Genomic DNA, 9,678 nt, shown 5'->3' on the forward strand with positions numbered 1-9,678 from the left:
TGATATTGTTGTCTCCCCTCGTATGTTACTGCCTAAGTTGTCTATTATGCTTCTATATTGATGTTGATCATGCTTTACAAACTCAGTACATTCTTCGTACTGACGTCCTTTTGTTTGTGGATGCTGCGTCATGCCTGCAGGTGCATAGGGAGACAGACTGGACTCATAGTTGCTTATTCAGAGATTGCATAACAGAGCTCCATCTCATTCAGAGTCATAGCTTTTGGGTACTTATTCTTTTGTGTACATAATTATGGGCATAGCGGGGTCCTGTCCCGCTCATGTGATATGCTATACTCTTAGAGGCTCGTAGTCACGTGTATGTGGTTAGTTATGTCTGGCCTTGCCGGCCTATATTTTGTATATCATTTTGTTGGCCTCGTCGGCCCATGTACATTGTTGTGGCATAGCTGCCAATGATGATTAAAGATGTTGTCGTCCAATGGGACTAGTATGATTGATGCTTAGAAATGTATGATTGATGATGTGGCTCATCTAGATGCGAGTATGAGTGTAAGCTAAGGGGTGCCCGGGTGGGCTAGCACCGGGTGCTCGTTGCGGCCCCCTAGTTAGGTCGTGACAAAAGTGGTATCAGAGCAGTTTAGTCCTAGGGTGTGTCTACGAGCCGTGTCTAGTAGAGTCTTGGTTATGGGTGTGTTGCGCGCCACATTTATAAACAAGAAGCTGCGGACATTTTAGGAAAATGAATGACCTTCTTTCTTCATAAGAATCGTGCGATAGAGCTATGATGTAAGAAATTATTGTTCCTTAATTGGGTGTTGTGTATTTCAGAGAATGCCTGTAAAGAGAAAGACTATAGCAGCCCAAAAGGGCAAGACGGTAGTAGAAAAGCGGACTAGAAAAGCACCGCCACCGGTAGTAGAAGAAAACGAGGCCCAGAGTGCGGCCCAATCTCAGACCTCCCAGACAATGCCTATTACTGAGGGGCGTAAGGGAGCTTCAGCCCCAGCTCCAGCACCTCTAGCTCCTCCACCGGATGCATCTGGCCAAGATGTAAAAGAGGCCATACAGTTGCTTTCACAGTTGGTTGCTGCTCAGAGTCATCGGAAAGGTACGAGGCAGGATGACAGGGCTGTTAGTGCAAGGGCCTGTGATTTCATTACTTTAAACCCTCCAGATTTCATTTGGCTCAAAGCCGGAGGAGGATCCTCAAGACTTTATTGATGGTATGCTAAGGACGCTCCGGTTGATACATGCTTCAGACACCGAGTCGGTAGAGCTAGCGTCATATAGATTGAGAGATGTCTCGATCCAGTGGTATACGGTATGGATGGCTTCACGGGGAGACAATGCACCTCCTCCGGTATGGCAAGAGTTTGTTGATGCCTTTCTCCGTCATTATATGCCTCCAGAAGTTCGGTGAGCTAGGGCCGATAAATTCATTAACTTGAGGCAAGGCAGTATGAGTGCCTTAGAGTATAGCCTCCGCTTGAATTCCTTGGCGAGGTATGCTTCGGCCATGGTAGCGGATATGGGTGACCGGGTACACCGATTCGTAAAGGGCCTAGGGCCACACTTGATGGATAAATGCTTGACTGTGTCCCTTCAGGACGGTATGGATATTACACGGATTCAGGAACATGCTCTGAACTTAGAAGAAAACCTACAGCAGCGGAGAAGTGAACGCGAGCAGGATAGGGGTCATAGTAAGAGGGCCAGATCTTCAGGCCCAATGAGTGAGTCCAAAGGTGGACACAGGCAGCAGTTTCCCAGACATTCAGGCTACTCTATGACCAGTGCACCTCCACAGGTTTCAGGCTAGAGATTTGATAGATCTTCTCGTTCAGGGCCGAGTCCGAGTTATTCCGGACCTCAAATTAGAGATGATTCAGGCCAGTCAGGGCCACCTGTGCCACGATGTTCCCAGTGCGGGAAGTTGCATTGGGGTCGATGCCGATTGGGTTCAGATGTTTGCTATTCATGTGGTCGACTAGGCCATATGATGCGTGATTGCCCCTCAGTACATGGTAGAGGTAGGACCCCGCCATCAGGATCGGTAGCCGGATCTTCGGCATCTGTACGCCCTACGCGGCCAGGTTCACATGCTCCAGTCGGCCATGGTAGAGGCAGAGGGGGAGCCCCCAGTTTCAGCGGTCCGCAGCACCGTATTTATGCTTTGGCTGGACGCCAAGATCTTGAGTCTTCCCCTGACGTGGTCACAGGTATATTATCGGTATTCTCTCATGATGTATATGCTTTGATTGATCCGGGCTCCACATTATCATATGTTATATTGCGGGTCAATTTATAGTTGAGCCGGAGTCGATCAAACCTTTTGAGGTGTCCACACCCGTGGGTGAATCGGTAATAGCTAGCCGAGTATATAGAGATTGTGTAGTTATGATTTGTGATCGTTGTACCATGATTGAGTTGCACGAGCTAGAAATGGTAGATTTTGATGTCATTATGGGCATGGATTGGTTGGCTTCTTGTTATGCCAATGTTAATTGCCGAATGAAAATGGTTCGCTTCGAATTTCCAGGAGAACCAGTCTTAGAAGGGAAAGGGAATACGGCGTCACCAAAAGGTAGGTTTATTTCTTATCTAAAGGCAAGGAAGATGATCGCGAAAGGATGTATTTATCATCTAGTGCGAGTTCAAGATGTAGAAGGTGAGTCGCCGACTCTTCAGTAAGTTCCAGTGGTGAATGAATTTCCGGATGTATTCCCGGAAGAGCTCGCAGGCCTTCCTCCTGAGCGGGAGATTGATTTTGCTATTGATGTGTTGCCAGGCACTAAATCCATATCTATTCCTCCTTATAGGATGGCTCCCGCAGAATTGAAAGAGTCGAAGGAGCAATTGAAAGACTTGGTTGATAAAGGCTTCATGAGGCCTAGTTCATCCCCGTGGGGAGCACCCGTATTATTTTTCCGAAAGAAGGATGTCTCTTTTAGAATGTGCATTGATTATCGACAATTGAATAAAGTGACGACCAAGAACAAATATCCCCTTCCGAGGATTGATGACTTATTTGATCAATTACAAGGTGCAAAATGGTTTTCAAAGATTGATTTGAGGTCCGGGTATCATCAAGTGAGAGTTAGGGAGAACAATATCCCTAAGACAGCCTTCAGAACAAGATATGGTCATTTTGAGTTCCGAGTAATGTCGTTTGGGCTAACTAATGCGCCGACAGTATTTATGGATTTGATGAACAATGTATTCAGGCCTTTTCTGGATCTATTCGTGATTGTATTCATCGATGATATCTTTGTGTATTCTAGATCCGAGGCCGAACATGCGGATCATTTTTGTATTGTCCTCAGAGTTCTTCGAACTCGAGAGTTGTTTGCGAAATTTTCCAAATGTGAGTTTTGGTTGAACTCAGTGTCGTTTCTGGGGCATATTGTTGCAGCTGATGGTATTCGAGTGGATAGCCAAAAGATTGAGGCCGTGAAGACTTGGACAAGGCCCACGACTCCTACGGAGGTTCGTAGCTTTCTAGGCTTAGCAGGTTGTTACAGGAGATTCGTTGAGGGTTTCTCTTCCATTTCTGTACCACTCACAAAGTTGACTCAGAAATCAGCTAAGTTTCAATGGACAGACGGTTGCGAACGTAGTTTCCAAGAGTTGAAAGACAGATTGACTTCTGCCCCAGTCTTGACACTCCCAGAGGGATTGGAAGGATATGTTGTTTATTGTGAAGCGTCGGGCTAGGCTGTGTATTGATGCAAAATGGTAAGGTGATTGCGTATGCTTCAAGGCAATTATGAAAACATGAACGGAATTACCCAACACATGATTTAGAATTGGCTGTTGTGGTCCATGCATTAAAGATATGGAGACATTATTTATATGGTGTCCATGTGGATATTTATACAGATCATAAGAGTCTCCAGTATATTTACAAGCAGAAAGAGTTGAATTTGTGGCAACAACGGTGGCTGGAATTGTTAAAATATTATGATGTTGATATCTTGTATCACCCCGGGAAGGCAAATGTTGTGGCTGATGCTCTTAGCCGCAGGTCTATGGGGAGTTTATGTCATGTGCGACGAGGAAAGAGGGAAATGACTCGTGAGCTCCAGCAGTTAGCTAGTCTAGGAGTCCGAGTGATGGATTCCGGTAGCCGGGGAACTACTATTCAAAATTCAGCAGTTTCGTCGCTAGTAGCGGAAGTGAAGGCGCGACAATATGAAGATGCCATGCTAGTGAAGTGCAGGGATGCCCTTCCTCAGAGAGAGGAGTCATCATTTGACATTTCAGGAGACGAAAGTTCTCCGATGTCAAGGCAGGTTATGTGTCCCCGATGTGGTAGGTCTACGCCACCAAATATTGAGAGAAGCTCATTGCTCCCGTTATTCTATCCACCCCGGAGCGACGAAAATGTATCATGATCTTAAGTCTATGCATTGGTGGAATGGGATGAAGAAAGATATAGCAGAATTCGTAGCCCAATGCCCCAACTGTCAACAAGTGAAAATAGAGCACCAAAAGCCGGGCGGACTGTTGCAAGCTATAGAAATCCCAACTTGGAAGTGGGAAGTGATTAATATGGACTTCATTACAGGGTTACCCCGTTCTCGACGAAAACATGATTCTATATGGGTGATTGTGGATAGACTCACCAAGTCATCCCATTTCCTACCGGTCAGGATGACCTATGTGGTAGTAGACTATGCCAAGCTTTACCTTAAGGAGATAGTGAGACTCCATGGTGTTCCAGTATCTATCATCTCCGATAGAGGGACTCAGTTTACAGCTAAATTTTGGGAGTCTTTCCAAGAGGGTTTAGGGACCCGAGTTAGCCTTAGCACGGCATTTCATCTACAGACTGATGGGAAAGCTGAACGCACCATCCAGACCCTCTAAGACATGTTACGGGCATGTATGATAGATTTCAGAGGAAGTTGGGATGATCATTTGCCACTCATTGAATTTGCTTACAATAATAGTTATCATTCAAGCATTCAAATGGCACCGTATGAGGCTTTATATGGGCGCAAATGTAGATCCCCAATTGGGTGGTTCGAAACTGGAGAAGCTAAATTGATAGGGCCAGACTTGGTCCAACAAGCCATAGAGAAAGTCAAGCTCATACAAGATCGGTTGCTAGCGGCCGAAAGTCGTCAGAAGTCCTATGCGGATAATCGTCGAAGGAACTCGGAGTTCCAAATTAAAGATTGGGTATTCTTGAAGGTGTTGCCAATGAAAGGCGTTATTATATTTGGCAAAAAGGGGAAGCTTAGTCCCCGGTATATAGGGCCTTATTAGATTGTGCGCAAAATAGGCAAAGTGGCCTATGAGCTAGATTACCTTCGGAATTGGGATCAGTCCATCCCGTATTTCATGTCTTGATGCTTCCAAAATGTATTGGAGATCCTACTAGGATCGTCCCAGTGAAAGATGTGCAAGTGACAGAGAGACTGACTTATGAAGAGATACACATTGCCATATTAGACAGGCAAGTACGGAGGCTTAGAAACAAAGAAGTGGCCTCAGTTAAAGTTCTGTGGAGGAATAACAATCGAGAGGAAATGACATGGGAAGTGGAAGAGAATATGCGATCCAAATACCCACATTTATTTCAGCCTTTGGACGAGGGCCAAGATGAGACGTCGAAATCAGAAGGTATGTATGTTTTCCTTTTATGCTTTTGGGTCGTGTGTGGCCAAATTTCAAATGCTATTATGTTGTGGCCCTGTGAGGCATCGATATTATGGGTTGTTGTGGCAGGATGGTAGTGCCATATTATAGGGGAAACTCTGGCGAAATTTTTATAGGATTCCCGAACACTTTAACATTCAAGGACGAATGTTCTTAAGAGGGGGAGAATGTTACACCTCGGAAAATCTTCCGTTGGTACGCAAGTGAATGAGCTAGTGGAAATACGAGTAACGGGTTAATGATGACTTGAGGGCGTTTTGGGAAGGAGTTATAACGTCCCTAAGATTGTTAATGAAGTATTAAACAAGTGTTAAGAAGGTTCCATAAGGATCGGAGATCAATCGAAGTGACGAGAATAATTTCAGTGGACTGATGGGTTATACGGCTCATTATACAGACCGTATAATGTTTTACGGACCGTATAATGGACCGTAAAACCATCACAGAAAAGGTTGCTCGCTGGTGAGGTTTTACGGTCAGTTATACGGACCGTATAAATTTATGCGGACCGTATAATGGACCGTAAAACGTTCACACTGAAGGGTGAAGGAGAGACCCATTTCACGGTCAATTATACGGACCGTATAATGGACCGTATAATGAACCCGACAGATCAGTGATGGGTTATTAAATAAGAGGCCCAGTTCATGAAATCATTTCCACATTTTATCCTTCTCTCTAAAATATCTCTCTACATTTATTACACAAGTTTTCAAGGATTATAAGCCATCAAAAACATAAAAGAAGTGAATCAAGAGTAAGAACCCATCAAAGATCATCTAAAGTCAAGAAATCCAAATGGAGGGAAACTAGGGTTTTGCTCAAAGTAAAGTATTATCAACTAAGGCTCATTCCTACGACATCTAAGGTAAGATTCATGATATTTATTTGTTGTTCAAGGTGTTTGAAGGTTAAAATGCTTGGTCATTAGAAGAGTATAGCAAAATGGGTTATGAATGATGAATAGTGATGTTTTTGAGAAATAGTTTGAATTGAATCATGATTGTTGTTGTGTTGTGACATGAATGTGTTATAAATGACGTTAAGACCATGAAATAGACATTGTATATGAACGGACGAAGTTGGGTGTTGTGACCATGAATATGGATGAATGGAAGTGAATTGAGAATGTGGATAATGTAGATTATTAATGGCCATTGTTATGATATTGTGAATGTATTGTTGACGTCTGGAAGTTGAATTATGATATGGAGAATGTCGTATAAATAAAGGAAATGGTGTCCAATTTTCTCTAGCTTTAGCCATGTGTGCTAATTGTGGATTCTAATGATAGTACGACTTTAATAAAGGTAGAAATGTGAGCATCCAAGGAGTACGTGCAAGTGTAGAATAGTTCGACGAAAAGGTATGTAAGGCTAACCCTTCTTTCATAAGGCATGGTTCTTTGGCCAAAAGTCTAAATCCTCTATAAGTCTACGATTCCTTAAAATGATTGACCTTATGAGCTAGTAAGCCTATGACTTAGATGTAACGATAACGATGAGGATAGAAATGATGCTAGAGATGCCTATGAGCTATTATATGTTCGGGTGCCTATGAAGGGCTATAATATGACAGCGAGCTTATGATGCCGGGTAAAAATATATGTATATGAATATGTATAAAGTATGTATATGATTACGTAACGCGCGCACACCTTTGCAGATGGTACGGATAACCCTGATGCCTTGGTAGGGCCAGGTATGTATGACCTTGCGCCTTGGTTGGCCAAGTATGTATGAAACACCGAACCTTCATGGTCGGGTAAGTTATGTATATGTATGTATATGTGTGAATATGATATGTATATGAGATGTAAATGATTATGAGAGTAATTAAGTACGGATGTGGATGTATGTATACGGATACGCAATAGAAACGGAATGCCCCTATGGAAAGCAAGTAAGTGCCATGATGATGATATTGTTGTCTCCCCTCCTATGTTACTGCCTAAGTTGTCTATTATGCTTCTATATTGATGTTGATCATGCTTTACATACTTAGTACATTCTTCGTACTGACGTCCTTTTGTTTGTGGACGATGCGTCATGCCCGCAGGTGCACAGGGAGACAGACTGGACACATAGTTGCTTATTCAGAGATTGCATAACAGAGCTCCATCTCATTTGGAGCCATAGCTTTTGGGTACTTATTCTTTTGTGTACATAATTATGGGCATAGCGGGGTCCTGTCCCGCTCATGTGATATGCTATACTCTTAGAGGCTCGTAGTCACGTGTATGTGGTTAGTTATGTCTGACCTTGCCGGCCTATATTTTGAATATCATTTTGTTGGCCTCGTCGGCCCATGTACATTGTTGTGGCATAGCTTCCTATGATGATTAAAGATGTTGTCGTCCAATGGTTCTAGTATGATTGATGCTTAGAAATGTATGATTGATGATGTGGCTCATCTAGATGCGAGTATGAGTGTAAGCTAAGGGGTGCCCGGGTGGGCTAGCACCGGATGCTCGTTGCGGCCCCCTAGTCGGGTCGTGACAGCTTTTTATCCGCATTGCGTGAAGAAAGTAGACAAAACAAGCTTCTAACCAAAATTCACCATCAGGATTTTCTTCGGCATAGCGGAAGAAAAACGGAACCAGGCTTGCGCTATCCATCCGCATCGTGGAAGGAAAGCGAGTTTCTGCGCAGCTTTCCCGGTTCGATTGGGATTAGGTTTACTTATTTTTTGTTTTTACCCTAGACTATATATAGATGTTTTATTAGCTGAAAACGGGGTGCTGGGATATTCTAAGACTTGTAAGCCGCCTTTTTACTTTCTCTCTCTAGATTTTATTTTATTTTCATCTTTTTAACCCCAGATTTTTCATGAATTCTTGTTGTTCGTTGAGAATCATGAGTAGCTAAACTTCTTAATTCTAGGGTTGTGGCGAAAGACATGATAGTTGGTTTGGTGACTATTTCTATTAATTAAAGTTCCATATTTTGGGTTGCTTATTTGTTCTTGATCTTAATTGTTGGATTATCAGGCCAATAGTTAGACACTACCTGTGGTGCGTGAATTGGACTTGAGAAAGGGAGTTCACGTACGTAAAAAGAATAAATAGAGTTTGTTCGATTTAATCGTTTCGCTACGGAGGATAGAGATATACCCTTTAGCCCTACTTAGTTTAATACGGAGAATTAAATACGTTGTTGTTACCTCTGATGACCATAGAGATATAGGCATTAGAGTAACATCTACAGGCTTGTGAGCAGTTCGAGAGAATATCATAAAGTTATAATTAACCCGTCAACTAGTAACCCTGGAAATAAAATAGGTGGAATTGTCCGAAGATCAACTGGATTGTCGAAAGCCATGAACGTAGATCTTCCTCTCATTTGATAAATCTTACAGTCTTTGTCACAATACTCTCAGTCACAAAAACACCCATTACAAATTATTTATTTTTCAGTCTTTGTTTAGTTACAACAAATACCTTGATTTTTACTTCCTTGAATAGTTTTATTCAAATTTGAATTAGTTCGACAGTGGAATCTAAATCTCTGTGGGATCGATATCTGGACTTAACAGTCTATATTAATTGTACGACCATGTATACTTGCGTGTGCATTTGGGAGCAACAAGTTTTTGGCACCGTTGCCGGGGACTTAGCAATATTACTGTTTTTCTGATTTGGATTTTTGAATTTCTATTCAAGTTTTTATTTATTTATTATTTTATTTTATTTTTAATTTTATATTTTCGTTAGTTTGCTTGACATGGCATCCTGGAGTAAATATTTGTCGAATATTGGTTGTTCCTATTTTGGTGATCCTTGTCTGATTTGTCGAGGACCCCACTTGTGGCAACACTGTCAAAATATTTTTTGGGAATAGGTTTTTTGCCCCTTCCCAATCTTTTGAGTGGAATATTTATAATATATGTGGTGGTCAAGACGGTCGTTGGAATAGTTATCCTAACTCTTACTCCCCATCCCCGAGCCCCTATTATGATTCTTCTATTATTTGTGATGTTGACAGGAGTAACGAAGTGGAGGATGTGGAAAGTCTTGCTCGAGTAAGCGATATGGTAAAACAAATAGGGGAG

Source organism: Lycium barbarum, chromosome 7 (assembly GCF_019175385.1).
Source record: "Lycium barbarum isolate Lr01 chromosome 7, ASM1917538v2, whole genome shotgun sequence".
NCBI classification, from domain to species: domain Eukaryota; kingdom Viridiplantae; phylum Streptophyta; class Magnoliopsida; order Solanales; family Solanaceae; genus Lycium; species Lycium barbarum.